Source organism: Salvelinus namaycush, unplaced genomic scaffold, assembly GCF_016432855.1.
Source record: "Salvelinus namaycush isolate Seneca unplaced genomic scaffold, SaNama_1.0 Scaffold213, whole genome shotgun sequence".
In the NCBI taxonomy this organism is placed as follows: domain Eukaryota; kingdom Metazoa; phylum Chordata; class Actinopteri; order Salmoniformes; family Salmonidae; genus Salvelinus; species Salvelinus namaycush.
Window position 1 is genome coordinate 279,061 of NW_024058931.1, and position 16,517 is coordinate 295,577.

Below are 16,517 nucleotides of genomic sequence, written 5' to 3' on the forward strand. Positions count from 1 at the left end.
TAACAAACTTGGAAGCAGAGGATGGTCAAAACATATTTGTATTCGGCCCAATAGAAAATTCATCGGACAGGAGACGAGAGGGAGAAATTTATCCAGAGGAGAGGTGACCTTTGAGGGAGAATCGCGATTCAACCCACACAGGAAACTGATCAAAGAGCTCGAAACTAAAGAGGTGAGCAGATGCCCGTTTAACCAAAATCTGTATATTGTATTATAGCCAATATCTAAATTCAATGATCAGGAGTACTGTGGTGAGTGTGAATTGTTGCTAAATTTATGTGGAATTGTTTAGAATTTAAGGCATTGTGTACAGATATCTAAGTATTAATAGGTCAAAGACTTATTCACATAGTCTGGCACTACGCGGTATGCTGATCGAGTAGGTGTACAGTGAAGAATAAGCTTTATAACGATTCACATAGTCGGGCCATATTTGACAGTCGATCAGGTAGGGGTTACCGTGAAGAATCCATAATTAAAAGATGGGATCCAAATAGCCGGGCAGTAGTTAGATTTGGCAAATCAGCTAGGTGTTACCGTGAAGACCCATAAAAAAAATAAAAATAAAAATATATAACGATTCACACAGTCGGGCCATATTTGACAGTCGATCAGATAGGGGTACCGTGAAGAATCCATACGTTTTCAAATAGTCGTGCAGTAGCTATACTTAGCTAGGTGTTACGTGAGAAATCTAATGTGAATTCAAATAGTCGTGCAGTAGCTATACTTAGCTAGGTGTTACGTGAGAAATCTAATGTGATATTGCATGTGTAAGTTGTGTTGTAATTGTATGTGTAAGTTGTGTTGTCGCAATGTGGGGGATTGAACGTTCCACGAGACCAATTGCTACTAACTAGCCATATGCTAGTTGAGGCTGTGCTAAAGTGACCGCCGTGTCGATGTGTATATATCGCTGTGAAGCAACTATTTTCTGCTGATGAGTTGACCGGATTTTTCCCTCTCCTGCTGTTGATAAATCCCTAAGGGTGAGAATCAATTTGAAAATTATTATAGAAGCGCGTGAATTACTAGTATATTGTCCCCAAAGGAAATTTCTGAAATGTTTTGGCAAAGTATTTAATTAATCGGAAAAAGTTCAAATTAAATCGGAAAAGTTAATAGAAATAATATCTTTCGAATTATATATCATATAATTACCATTCCAATTATATCAGGAGCGCCTGAATTACTAGTATATTGTCCCCAAAGGAAACTTCTGAAATATTTTGCCAAAGTATTTAATTAATTAAATTAGCGAAAAGCAATAATATTTTTTTTATTAAATGTACCTAAAACTGTCATTCCAATTATAACAGGAGCGCGTGAATATATTCGTATATTGTTTCAAAGAGATATAGCTGATATATTGTTGGAAAACGAAAATAATTCATAGGTTACACGGCAATAAAATCCTTTGTCCACGCGAGTCGGACACGAGACTGGGGGAGGTGAGGGGAAGAAAAACACATCGCTGGTTTCGATCAGTAACGGGCTAAAGTATACAAAGATAATAATAGACCCAGACATAGCTTAACGACAAAATGACCACGACTATCGTCCCCAAACACAAATTCAACGAATATTTAGATCAGAGAATGAAAGACAGAGCAGGCAGGAAATTACACTACAAACCCGTTAAAAAGATTTGGGAGGAAGTGAGGCTGAGATGGACTCAAACAGGTTTCCTTAGTGGAGTCGCCCCATCAAAAGGGCAACTCCTCATTATGGAGAAAGAATTGGAGGAAGCAGTGAAGCAAGGGATAGAATGTGAAGTTGATAAGAATAAGAGTCACTTATTTAAAAAAGAAGGGACAAAGCAAAGGGAAAAGGCAGAGGCTGAGATGAAAATAGGATTGTGGGCGATTGAAGAGATCAGAAGGGCACTCCCATACCGAAAACCTGACACGATGGGAGTGGTCACTGGAGCACCAACTGACACCAAAGAGGGCAGGCCCAATAATAATGATGCCCCACCTACCACCACAGCAACCCCATCGGCCCCCACCCATCTATACCCAGAACTGCCACAGGGAGAGAAAAAAGCACCACCTCCCTATTTTCAAAATCCATTCACTCACCTCCCTCAAAACCCCTTTCTGACCCCTGCTGTGGTACAGGCACCAGTGTTTGTGGTGCATGAAGGACACTTAAAAGGAAGTATGACTTTGGGGATCCAAGAAGGGCAACTCGTGTGTGAAGAGAGGCCTGATCATCGAGACAGGGAGGAAAGGGATAGAGCATACACACAGGGACGTGGGGGGGGTTCGAACCCTGCCTCACTACAGGGACATGGTGGGTCTCTACCAACCAACCCACAAGAGGGGGGTAATGGGTCTCAACCAGGCCCTTTGAAAAGAGAAGACAGAGAGCTGATTCAGTTTTCTTCCACTCCAAACCCAGACTGGTTCAGAAACAGAACACAGGGGGATAGTCAAATAGTTTCTGAAGGGTCATGGTCGCCACCAGGACAATGTTCCTCTGGGGCCTCATTAAGAAGGAACCACAACAAGGACGATGAAGGTGAGAATAAAACAGGACAAGACGAAGAGGAGGTGGAGCGAGACCTCAGGGAGTCACTGGCACTGGCCAGATCTATGATAGAAGATGCTGAACGTGGAGAGGGCTCGTACCATATAAAAGGGGTAATGATGGGGAAGGTGACGGATTTGGTCGAACCTATTAGACAGTCCGTACGCCTCAGGGAACAGAACAGCAGGGGTGTCTCGTCCAGGGCAGATTGGGATCCCAAACATGGAGGACGAGAAGGGTCGGAGATGCAGATGCCGTTGAGGCCCACTCCGGACGGAGGGCATGAAGAATACCAACCCTGGAAAATGACAGACCTTACCACTCTGATGGAACAATTACCCAGCCTGCATGGGGGTGCCTCTGCATGGCTCCTTCAACTGCAAACACTGACGTCCGGCCTACGGCTCTGTCTAGGTGACATGAGGGCCCTTCTGGCTAGAGCAACAGACCATACCACCATGAGTGCTCTGATAAGAGAGGCAGATCTTGCCACAGCCCCGGCTGCACTGGCCCAGGAAGACTTCCGAGCGGAATTGTGGGCAGTGTTGAGAAGGGCATATCCCACAGAACGAAACCATGCAACCCTTTCATCCTTCACCATCAATCCAGGGGAACAACCGGCAGCCTACCTAGACAGAGCAAAGACCACATGGAGAACTGTTCATGAAGAACCATATGACCATACTGGCACCACGGTCAGCATGTGGAAGGAGATGGTGGTGAGCGGCGCTCCCATTGAGGTCCGAACTAAACTAAGGGCCACGGTGGGGTTAATGGCACTTCCCCAGGCTCAGTTCAATTCCCATGTACATCATCACATCACCCAATACAATAAGGATAAGGGAGGGGCTGAAACACAAGTCCAGTCCCTACAGGTACAACTTTTGAAACTACAATTGAAAGAGGCCCAGAAAGGAGAAAAACCCAAGAAACAGATGGTGGCTGAAGATCAACAAGACATCTCACAAATCATTGAAAAAACGGTTTCACAAATGATACAGCAACAACAACCACCCATGGCCCCACAGGGACCTCCCATGCCAGCACCAGGGATGGAACAACCTGTCCCGATGGCCGCACAACCATACTATTACCCACCACAACCAGGCTATTCGTCTACATGGGGAAAACAACCAAGGAACACTGGACCCTGGGGGAGCTGTTACAATTGTAAGCAGACAGGACATATGGCTCGCCAGTGTCCATACCCAGTGACAGCGGCCCAAAATCAGTGGGTGGCAAACAGGGCACGAGGATTCGCCCCTAGACCGAGAGGGGGAGTAAGGCCAATGATGTATCAACCCCGTGCAGCCCAGCAACCGGCATACAATCACCCTATCACAGACCTGAACCAACAGCCACCTCCTCCCTTCCAGGGCATGTCAGATGAATATGCCCCATGGCCCTGAAGCTGCCCACCACCACAGAACGAGTATGGGGGTCAACATTTTCCACTACACACCGAACCAACTATCATGTGTGAGGTGGAGGGAGTGACCCACCAATTTTTGGTAGATACAGGATGTACGTATTCTGCCATAAGATCTCGTCAACCACTCTCTTCGGAAACAATACAGGTGGTGGGGGTATCAGGAACACCCGAAGCACAGAACAAGACCATTCCATTGCTTTTCTCATGGGGCCCTTCCAATTTGAAGCATCAGTTCCTATACTGTCCCAATTGTCCAATCAACCTCCTAGGAAGGGATCTACTATGCAAACTGAAATGTTCAATTTACCTTACTGAGAAGGGCGTGGAGGTCTCCATTGATCCTATTCCTTCAACACCTGCCCACCCCGTCAGTGTACTGATGTTACCTATCATCCCAACCCCTGTGTTGTCAGCAACACAAGAAATCTATTGGCTAAAATGCATTGAGACAGGTCCTGGGACCCCGGAGGTCCAGTTTAAGTTCAATCAACTGAAATCACAGATCTATGCATTACACCCATACAAGACCCCACAAGCTGAAATTCACTGCACATTGAATGTGACAGACAATGACGTGAACACATACACCGATGACTGGGATGAGAACATGATGCACCTAACGCCATCCATCAGGTGTTGCACCATTGTGTGTGGACAAGAGGGGGTGGCAGCACCAGTTATCCTACCACCTCATTTGAAATCCTGGTACTTACTAGGGGAGGAGTCAGCTCCCCATGTTACACTAGCGGTGGGAAACGGTTTTGAAGCAAGGAGCCTGGGCCCTATGATCAGACGAGCATCCAAACTTCAGTGGGAACCCACCCAAACACCGGGAATACACAAGGCCACCACTGAAAACATGTGGAGGTTCATGACTGTTGACACTGAAGAACACTGTCTTCCAGAACGACTGACCCTGCCAAGACACCATGGTAAGCCATACACCGACCACCCATCTACCAAAGCATTGATCTCCACCATAGATGAAAGGTTATGGACTCACACCCCTTTTGATGTGGGCCAACTACAGGTGACACCGGTCACCATCACCCTACTAAATCCAGATCAAATACCTATTTACCGAACTCAATACCGTTTGAAACCCGAACAGATCATGGGGATCGAACCGACCATTGATGGGTTACTGAGAGCACAGGTTATCTATCGAACTGTATCTCCATGGAACACGCCGATTCTACCAGTGCTGAAAGCCGGAGGAGAAACATACCGGATGGTTCAAGACTTCCGAGCAGTAAATGACGTTACTGCACCAATAGACCTACCTGTCCCTGACCCTCACATCACTCTGAGCAACCTGTCTCCAAAACACCAATACTTCACGGTGGTGGATCTGGCTAATGCTTTCTTCAGCATCCCACTTGATGAAGCCTCTCAGCCACTCTTTGCTTTCACGTATGAACATCATCAGTACACTTATTTTGTTCTTCCACAGGGTTACAGGTGTTCACCCGGAATATTCAATCATATCCTAAAAACACACCTGGCAGAGTTGGAAATCCCAGAAGGTGTGATACTGATCCAATATGTAGATGACCTTTTGTTGGGGGCTCCCACTTCTGATCTCTGTCTACAGATGACAAAAACACTACTGGACTTTCTGGCCGTCAAAGGATACAAAGTCAAAATGAGTAAAGTCCAGACCTGTCGCAGAACTGTCCTTTTCCTTGGCAGAGAAATCTCAGGAGAAGGAGCAGGACTCTCCAAAAGCCACAGAGACTCGATACTTCATCATCCGCGCCCCATCACGGTGTCGGGAATGTTGTCTTTCCTTGGCTTGACAGGGTACAGCCGAACACACATCCCAGACTACACTGCCAGAACTGAGCCACTGAGAGAAATAGTGCGAGAGGCGGGACCAAGGAACCTACACTCGTCATTGACATGGACCACTGAAGCATCAAAGGCGTTTGCACTCTTGAAAACAGATCTCTCAGTGGCAGCAGCATTGACATCACCTGACTACAAAAACAAATTCCATCTGGATGTTTCTGAAAAGGAAGGATTCACATCATCCATCCTTTTTCAGAAACAAGAGGGGGAGAGAAGAGTGCTGATGTATCACTCCTCCAAATTGGACCACATTGAAGTAGGACAAACCACGTGTTCCAGGTATGTGGCTGCAGTGGCAAAAGCTATTGAAAAAACAGCCCACCTGGTAATGTGTCATCCATTGGAGATTCACACCCACCATGGGGTTGCAGCATATCTGATGAGCAAAGAATTCACGTTCAGCGCTGAAAGAAAAACGAAAATCCAGAATAAATGCACACAATCTCACATCACATTTGTCAACACTGACAAAAACATGGCAGACGCACTCAATGCTGAAGAAGGTTTGCCCCACTCCTGTGCAGAAAGAGCTGCACAAGAATTGAAACTGAGACCTGACCTGGGGAACGAACCACTCACCAACCCGGACCTATGGTTATACACAGATGGATGCTGCTATAGAGGAGAGGAAGGGAACATAGCAGCATACGCAGTGGTGCAGCAGCTCCCGGATAGATCACATGTGACTTTGGAATCTGCCATCATCACACAACCTGCATCAGCCCAGCTAGCTGAAATCATAGGGTTGACACAAGCTCTGGAAAGAGCTGAAGGAAAGACTGTAAACATCTACACCGACTCAGCGTATGCTCATGGAGCAGTCCATACTGATGGACCACAATGGGTTAGACGCAACTTCACCACCACAGGAAACATGCCAATCAAACACAAGACACAGATGGAAAAATTGATTAAATCAGTCTCATTACCTAAGAAGGTGGCCATCATGAAGTGCAAAGGACATCAACAACTGAAAAACAGAATCAGCGAGGGAAATGATGCAGCTGACAGAGCAGCCAAGAAAGCTGGTGGATACACCCCGAGACAAATGATACTTCAGATTCAACCAGCTCGGACTGAGCTCACAGGGCAACACATAAAAGAACTCCAGTTTTCAGCAGGACCCTATGAACACTCAGTATGGGGACAGAAAGGGGCCACCAAAGGACCTGATGAACTGTGGAGATGCCATGATGGCAGACTAGTGGCCCCTGCAAACCTCTGTCCAGAACTATTACGAGAAGCTCATGGGCCCACACACGAAGGCAAACTGAAGACTTTACAGAAGGTGTCCCACATCTGGTGGCACCCCCACATGAAAGACATGACAGATTTGTTTTGTGACGAGTGTAGCATTTGTGGTAGCCACAATCCAAAGAAACCATATCAAACGCCCATGGGTTCATACCCAGTCCCAAATGCTTGTTTTCAGGACATCAGCATAGATTACACAGATATGGGGCAAGACAATGTGACAAATGGGAAAAGGTACCTGTTAGTTATGGTAGACAGGTTCTCTAAATGGGTTGAGGCAATACCAACAGCAAGGGAGGATGCAAAATCGGTCATTAAGTGGCTGCAAACCGAACTCATACCAAGGTACGGAGTCCCCAGGCAAATCAGATCCGACAATGGATCCCACTTCAGTAACAAACACCTGAGACAGGTGGAGGAAAGATTTGGCATAGTACACAAATTTGGGTCAGTGTATAAGCCCCAATCGCAGGGCCTCGTGGAACGCTCAAATCAGACTCTTAAGGCTAAGATAGCTAAGGTATGTGCAGGTTCGAAGTTGACATGGGTTGAAGCCCTGCCCCTGGCATTGATGGCCATGAGAGCCTCGCCAGGTGCAGGCACCCATCTCTCTCCTCATGAGATAATGACTGGGAGGGTCATGCCTGGTCCACCGAGGGAGGGAGGTCATATGCCCCCCCTCGATGTACAACAAATTGAAATGTCTGAATATGTGAGAAAACTGACGGAACTTTCTGCAGCTCTCTCCAAACAGATTCACAAGGTCCAGCAGGGGGAGCTGACGGGAGATCCGGCATCATTGAAGGTAAAAGTTGGTGACTGGGTAAGGGTGAGAGTCCACAAGAGAAAGTGGCTAGAACCCAGGTGGACTGGACCGTACGAAGTGGGGGAGGTTACTTCACACTCAGTCCAGGTCAAAGGTAAATCGGGCGCACCTTGGCATCACCTTACACATTGTACACCAGCCCCAACTCCTTCTAGAACTCTGACTGAAGTCAGGGCCGATTTGGCCAATCTCAATTCGACCCCAAACAAACAAACCTTAGTTGGTGAAAATGGGACGCCAGCCCCAGTTTCCACGAACTAAGGCTATTCACTTAGGACCGGGATATCTCACTCCCTGGGAAAGAATGGGAATTTCAGGTCCCTTGTTTGTTATTTTCATAATCATTATGGGAGTGTCCCTAGGAACTTTCACATGGCTCATACAACAGCTCACACATCCAACCCTCTCACATCATACAACCACTAATGCCACGTCTAACATTACCCTCGATCTCACCAGTCCCGTTATACACAAACGTAGCACTACACCCACAGACCAACCATGTACTCCAACAAAGGTTAGAAGCATCACCTTATGTGTACCCTCTAATGCAACCACTACCATCACACTGACTTGGGGAGTATTGGGAAAAGCTAGGAATGGCCTGGGAGGGCATGCTTTAGAGTACACCAGATTTGACTGGTATATGACAAAAGGGGGGTTTCAGGAGTGGACATGGAAGAGCCTGGTCGCTGAGACTGGTCCTGACTGGTCCAGTTATTCATCAGGGCAAGCAGTTCTTAGCTGGCGACAAAGATTAACATTGACTAGGACTAAATTGCGTAATTGGGGTCTATCACTAATTATCCGACCAGGTACTGGGACGGGTTGTCAGGATTTTATATTAGCACCTCAGGTAGAGTCTAGCCAGGATCTACTATATTGGCCATTAAAAATCTGCATTACACAGCAGGCTCAGCCCTCTGCTATTTCTGACCGGTTTACCGTATTAAAATCTAAGGGGAAGGGTGAGTGGGTTCCTATTAATATGGTCACCACTCCTACTACCCCTGATGATACCATTCTTACTGTCACCGGAATCTCAGGATTCACTAACAATTGGCTTTTATTGACTGAACAAGCAGCTAACACAACCCTGAAAAGCTGTGTTGTTTGCATGGGAGCTAGACCATTGCTCCGCATAGTCCCAGCCGCTATTAGCGGAGACTGTCTAATACCCCTTATGGAAAGAGACAACCCACCTGAGAAGTGTTCACAGTGGGACGCTGTTTATCCAGTAGTCACCACGGCTGTCAAGAAACCGATATTCTCCTCAAGTGTGGCTAGAGCTAATTTTACATGCATAACCATGACAGTTGGAGGGACATTCTTGGGTAAGCTCCCTGCTAGATGGTGCGGGTACACTTTCATGCTCACGGCAATCTTTAAACCAGTGTCTAGAGCTGATGTGTGGTGGTGGTGTGGGGGAACTAGTCTGTTTGACAGACTTCCCCTCAATGCCACTGGTACTTGTGCACTTGTAACTCTTTTGTTGCCCATCTCTGTCTACCCCATAGGCGTCCAAGATCTGCTCACCCGTATACAAGCACTGGGTCCTGAATATTGGCCTATCAGGACCAAGCGCACGGTGGGCCCTTCTGCTGGGGACCCAACTTACATTGATGCAATTGGTGTCCCCAGGGGGGTACCAGATAAGTATAAACTGGTTGACCAAGTGGCCGCAGGTTTTGAATCATCATTTTGTTGGTGGTGTACAGTTAATAAAAATGTGGACAGAATTAACTACATTCATTTTAATGTCCAGAAACTGGGCAATTGGACTCAACAAGGCTTCGAGGCGGTCCATGGACAATTGGCAGCTACGTCCCTGATGGCATTTCAAAATAGAATCGCGGTTGATATGTTATTGGCTGAACGGGGGGGGGTCTGTGCAATGTTTGGTGAACAGTGTTGTACTTTCATTCCCAATAACACAGCTACGGATGGGAGTCTGACTGTAGCATTGGAGGGACTTCGTACCCTTAATGGTAAGATGAAACAGCATTCTGGAGTGGACACTACTATGTGGGACTCATGGATGGATGCTTTTGGTAAATATAAGACGCTGGTTTCCTCCATCCTAGTATCAATTTCTGTTTTTGCGGTCATTCTTGTACTTTGTGGATGCTGTTGCATTCCATGTGCGCGCACGCTTGCTAGCCGTGTTATAACTGCCGCCATAGACCCTAATCAGGAAAGGGCCCAAATGTTCCCATTGCTTGATGATGGGGAAGCTGGACCTGTCTATCTATTTGAGGACTAAGATACTTTTATGTCACGTCTCTTGTGAGACGTGAAGAGAGGGAATCAAAAATTTGTCTTCTGACAAATTTTATCCCTTAGCTTTGTCTTTTTATACTTTTATGTCACGTCTCTTGTGAGACGTGAAGAGAGGGAATCAAAAATTTGTCTTCTGACAAATTTTATCCCTTAGCTTTGTCTTTTTATACTTTTATGTCACGTCTCTTGTGAGACGTGAAGAGAGGGATTTGTAAGAAATTGAAATAGAGACTGGAAACTAGCAATAACTACACTTCAACATAAGCCATATATTATACAAAAACACACATACTCCTCATTTCTCTTGGACATATGCTGGACTTAAGACACCAACTATAGACACACATAATTCCCCTCCCCCATAATAACCACAGACACACCCAACCCATGGTTGGACCTCAGGACAAAGAACTCTCAGGAACCAATGGAACGTGGACACCAGGCCTGATCAGGACTACCCAAGACCCAGATCGACCAATCGGAAGGCCGGACTCGCAGATCTACCTACTTTGCTTGTTGTCTGTATAGTACTGAACAATTCTGGAAACTGGTCTCTTTTCCGGACGATTCACTAGGAGTCAGACTGAAAGAGCCTTGCTGCAAGATTTTACTAAGATATCTTTACATGTAATTAAACGGCCTTATTATAAAATTATCCACCTCGTCCTATTGTCTCCTCTTGTTCTCCTGTCAACAGTAAACGTTTTACTAACAGAATGAACATTGTCGTCAAAGAAGAAGAAGAAGAGGGTGTTACAGTGAAAGAAGAGAAATCTCCGTTTGGAGAGGAAGAGGGGATAGAGGCTGTCACAGTGGAAGAGGAGGAGGAAGAAGCTTTCAGATTGAAAAAGGAGGAAGAGGAGAATATCACACTGAAAGATGAGGGTATTACAGTGAAATATGAGAAAGAACATATTGTAGTGAAAGAGGAAGAGGGGATAGAGGCTGTCACAGTGGAAGAGGAGGAGGTAGACACTTTCAGAATGAAAGAGGAGGCAGAGGAGGCTGTTAAAGTGAAAGAAGAGGATGTTGCTGTGAAAAAAGATAAAGAACCTTTAGGAGTGGGAGAGGAGGTAGAAGATTTCAGAATGAAACAGGAGGATGTTATAGGGGAAAAAGAGGAAGAACCTTTTAGAGAGGAAGAGGAGGCTGTCTCAATAAAGGTGAAGAAGGAGGTCATTTTGGGAGTGAAAGAGGAGGAGACAGAAGATCAGATTAACAACAGTGAGTACTGTTTTAAACAGGGGCACAAACTCTGCCATTGTTGAACTAATGTGGGGTTTTAAAATTCAATATTGGTGCATAATTTATACTTAAAAGGAATGCAAAACTCACCCAATTTGTGGAACGACCCTTTTACATTTGCATCACAAAAAATATTTAATAAAATCATGATGGAAGTGTCCATTTTGGGCCCTTTTTAGACATATTAATGCCTCTTGTTAGACCCTATGATTGTAATAGAAGATCATAAGTTTACAATCTGTTTGATGTTCTCGTTCACACAGGAGAGAGACATGACTATCGTGGATCCTCTGGGGAGCCTCAACAACATCCTGATGCTGACGAGTCAGAGAAGAGTCTCTCCAGATCACAACACCAGATGGTACAGTTTGGTCTGGTCTAGCATACATCTTGCTCTATCCGGGGCTGGTTTTCTGTTAAGCACTTTATGACAACAGTGACATCAGCATCCATAATGGTCTGTGTCCCCTCTTTAGTGTTACCAGGACAACGCTAGCCCTTCCGTCCTCCCGGAGTCCCCGTGTTGTGCCTCTTCTGGTAGCGCCTTACTGCTGGGTATGAAGAGGTTGTCTGTGCTGCTGGTGGACTGCAGGAAAACAACGGGTCTGAGTGGAACTGTGAGAGGAGGAGGAGAGAAGAAAGGATCAGATTTGACTCATCAAAGTAAGTGCTGTAGTTTAGTTTGAACAAATAAAATAGATCTGGTATCTGTTACCAGGACAACCAGTCTTGAAGGAGTTCCCACATATGCTAAGCACATGTTGGCTACTTTTCCTTCACTCTGCGGTCCAACTCATCCCAAACCTTCTCAATTGGGTTGAGGTCGGTTGATTGTGGAGGCCAGGTCAACTGCTGCAGCACCACATCACTCTCCTAATTGGTCAAATAGCTCTGGGTGGCGGGTGCTCAGACGATGTGGAAGTCCTGGGCTGGCGTTGTTATACATGGTCTGCGGTTGTGAGACCGGTCGGATGTACTGCCAAATTCTCTAAAACAACGTTGGAGGCGGCTTATGGTAGAGAAATTAAATTAACATTCAATTATCTGGTAACAGCTCCAGTGGATATTCCTGCAGTCAGCATGCCAATTGCACGCTCCCTCAAAACTAGAGACATCTGTGGCATTGTGTTGTGTGACAAAACTGAACATTTTAGTGGCCTTTTATTGTCCCCAGCACAAGGTGCACCTGTGTAATGATCATGCTGTTTGATCAGCTTCTTGATATGGCACACCTGTCAGGTGAATGGATTATCTTGGCAAAGGAGAAATGTTCACTGACAGGGATGTTATCAAATTTGTGAACCAGATTTGAGAGAAATAATCTTTCATGCGTGTGGAAAAATTCTGGGATCTTTTATTTCAGCTCATGAAACATGGAACCAACACTTTACATATTTACATTTTTGGAACATCTACCCAAAATATTTCATTATTTTTTTACTTTACTCAAAATATCATGACATTAATGATAGTCAAAATGTTAAAAAAATGTGTGAACTTCTAAATAAATAAAAAATGCCTTTTTTTTCACCTTTATTTATCCAAGTTCTCATTTACAACTGCGACCTGGCCAAGATAAAGCAAAGCAGTGCTACAAAAACAACACAGAGTTACACATGGGATAAACAGATAAACAAACGTACAGTCAACAACACAATATAAAAGGTCTATGTACAGTGTGTTCAAATGTAGTAAGATTAGGGAGGTAAGGCAATAAATAGGCCATAGGCCAATTTAGCATTAACACTGGAGTGATAGATGTGCAGATGATGATGTGCAAGTAGAGATACTGGGGTGCAAAAAAATCTAAATAACAATATGGGGATGAGGTAGTTGGGTGTGCTATTTACAGAAGGGCTGTGTACAGGTAAGCTGCTCTGACAACTGATGCTTAAAGTTAGAGAGGGAGATATAAGTCTCCAGCTTCAGTGATTTTTGCAATTCGTTCCAGTCATTGGCAGCAGAGAACTGGAAGGAAAGGCGGCCAAAGTAGGTGTTGGCTTTGGGTGTGACCAGTGAAATATACCTGCTGGAGTGCGTGCTACTGGTGGGTAAGCTGATGGTGACCAGTGAGCTGAGATAAGGCGGGGCTTTACGTAGCAAAGACTTATAGATGACCTGGAGCCAGTGAGTTTGGCGACGAATATGTAGAGAGGGCCAACGAGAGCATACAGGTTGCAGTGGTGGGTAGTATATGGGGCTTTGGTGACAAAACGGATGGCACTGTGATAGACTACATCCAATTTGCTGAGTAGAGTGTTGGAGGCTATTTTGTAAATGACTTCGCCGATGTCAAGGATCGGTAGGATAGTCAGTTTTACAAGCATATGTTTGGCAGCATGAGTGAAGGAGGTTTTGTTGCGAAATAGGAAGCCGATTCAAGATATAATTTTGGATTGGAGATGCTTAATGTGAGTCTGGAAGGAGAGTTTACAGTCTAACCAGACACCTAGGTATTTGTAGTTGTCCACATATTCTAAGTCAGAACCGTCCAGAGTAGTGATGCTAGTCAGGCGGGCGGGTGCGGGCAGCAATCGTTTGAAGAGCATGCATTTTGTTTTACTAGCATTTAAAAGTAGTTAGAGGCCACGAAAGAGTGTTGTATGGCATTGAAGCTCGTTTGGAGTTTTGTTAAAACAGTGTCCAAAGAAGGGCCAGATGTATACAGAATGGTGTCGTCTGCGTAGAGGTGGATCAGAGAATCCCCAGCAGCAAGAGCGACATCATTGAAACAGTTGAAGTCGGAAGTTTACATGCACTTATGTTGGAGTCATTAAAACTCGTTTTTCAACCACTCCACAAATTTCTTGCTCACAAACTATAGTTTTGGCAAGTCGGTTAGGACATCTACTTTGTGCATGACACAAGTAATTTTTCCAACAATTGTTTACAGACAGATTATTTCACTTTTAATTCACTGTAGCACAATTCCAGTGGGTCAGAAGTTTACATACACTAAGTTGACTGTGCCTTTAAACAGTTTGGAAAATTCCAGAAAATGATGACATGGCTTTAGACGCCTCTGGTAGGCCAATTGACCTCATTTGAGTCAATTGGAGGTGTACCTGTGGATGTTTTTCAAGGCCTACCTTCAAACTCAGTGCCACTTTGCTTGACATCATGGGAGAATCAAAAGAAATCAGCCAAGACCTCAGAAAAAAATTTGTAGACCTCCACAAGTCTGGTTCATTGTTGGGAGTAATTTCCAAATGCCTGAAGGTACTACGTTCATCTGTATAAACAATAGTACGCAAGTATAAACACCATGGGACCACGCAGCCGTCATATTGGCTCATTCATCCCCCTCTTCTCCCCTGTAACTATTCCCCAGGTTGTTGCTGTAAATGAGAATGTGTTCTCAGTCAACATACCTGGTAAAATAAATAAATACAGCTACGGAAGGAGACGCGTTCTGTCTCCTAGAGATGAACGTACTTTGGTGCGAAAAGTGCAAATCAATCCCAGAACAACAACAAAGGACCTTGTGAAGATGCTGGAGGAAACAGGTACAAAATGACCTATATCCACAGTAAAACGAGTCCTATATCGACATAACCTGAAAGGTCGCTCAGCAAGGAAGAAGCCACTGCTCCAAAACTGCCATTAAAAAGCCAGACTCCGGTTTGCAACTGCACATGAGGACAAAGATCATACCTTTGGTCTGATGAAACAAAAATAGAACTGTATGGCCATCGTTATGTTTGGAGGAAAAAGGGAGATGCTTACAAGTCGAAGAACACCATCCCAACCATGAAACACGGGGGTGGGAGCATCATGTTTTCATCTTTCTTTCCAAGATGGCGTAGCAGTCGGACGTGTGTTTGTCTTGTCCCGTCTTGTCCCGCGTAAATAGTCCTCGTATTTTTCGTATATATTTTAATTTCACTTTCCATCTAGGAACTGAATATACATTCCTGCAACCCGCCTCACCCAATGTGGTACGGATCTGCTATTTTTTATACTTTAGAACCGTAACCCCAATCAGAAGCTAGCCAGATAACTAGCTACTAGCTAGTAGTCAGTTAGCCACTGCTGCGGTCTTCACCCTTAACTCGGACACCAGCCAGCTTCAGCTCGGGCCAATACCTGCCAGTCTGCAGGCGCGATATCAACCCAGAGCATATAGGACTGCTTTTTCTCTACCACATCACCGGATTCCTGACGCAAGCTCTGGACAATTACACCGGATCATCGTAGCTAGCTAGCTGCAACCGAGTGGCTACTACTGGCTAACACCTCTGTCCCGAAACAAGCACCAGTTAGCCTTGAGCTAGCCTCGAGCTAGGCCCATCTGCCGGCTAGCCGAAGAGGTCTACCAGCGAATTCTTGGGCTACAATACCTCTTTTGCCAATTGGACTGGACCCTTTATTGCCGACACGGAGCCCCGCCGATCCATCACGACTGGTCTGCCGACGTAATTGTCCGAGGTGGTTTCAACAGGCTTTTCCATTGCGACGTTTCTGAATACCCATCTGCTAATTATTAGCTGTCTTATCGGCTGCTATCTAAATAAGTATACCGGACAATTTTTTTATTTTTTTTCTTGGGTCACTATATCTATTTTGCCAATTGGATCGATCCCCTCTACCACACGGAATCCCACTAATCTACCGACGGAAACGCACGAGGTGACAAAAAAAATAAATAAATAAATAAATACACCTCCATCCTATGTTATCTTGCTACCGATAGCCAGCTACCCGGCCAGCTGTCTGGATCGCCGTGACCCCAACCAACCTCTACTCACTGGACCCTTATGATCACTCGATTAAGCATGCCTCTCCTTAATGTAAATATGCCTTGTCCATTGCTGTTCTGGTTAGTGTTTATTGGCTTATTTCACTGTAGAGCCTCTAGCCCTGCTCACTATATATCCAACCTTTCAGTTCCACCACCCACATATGCGATGACATCACCTGGTTTCAATGATGTTTCTAGAGACAATATCTCTCTCATCATCATTCATTACCTAGGTTTACCTCCACTGTATTCACATCCTACCATACCTTTGTCTGTACATTATTCCTTGAAGCTATTTTATCGCCCCCAGAAACTTCCTTTTACTCTCTGTTCTAGACGTTCTAGACGACCAATTC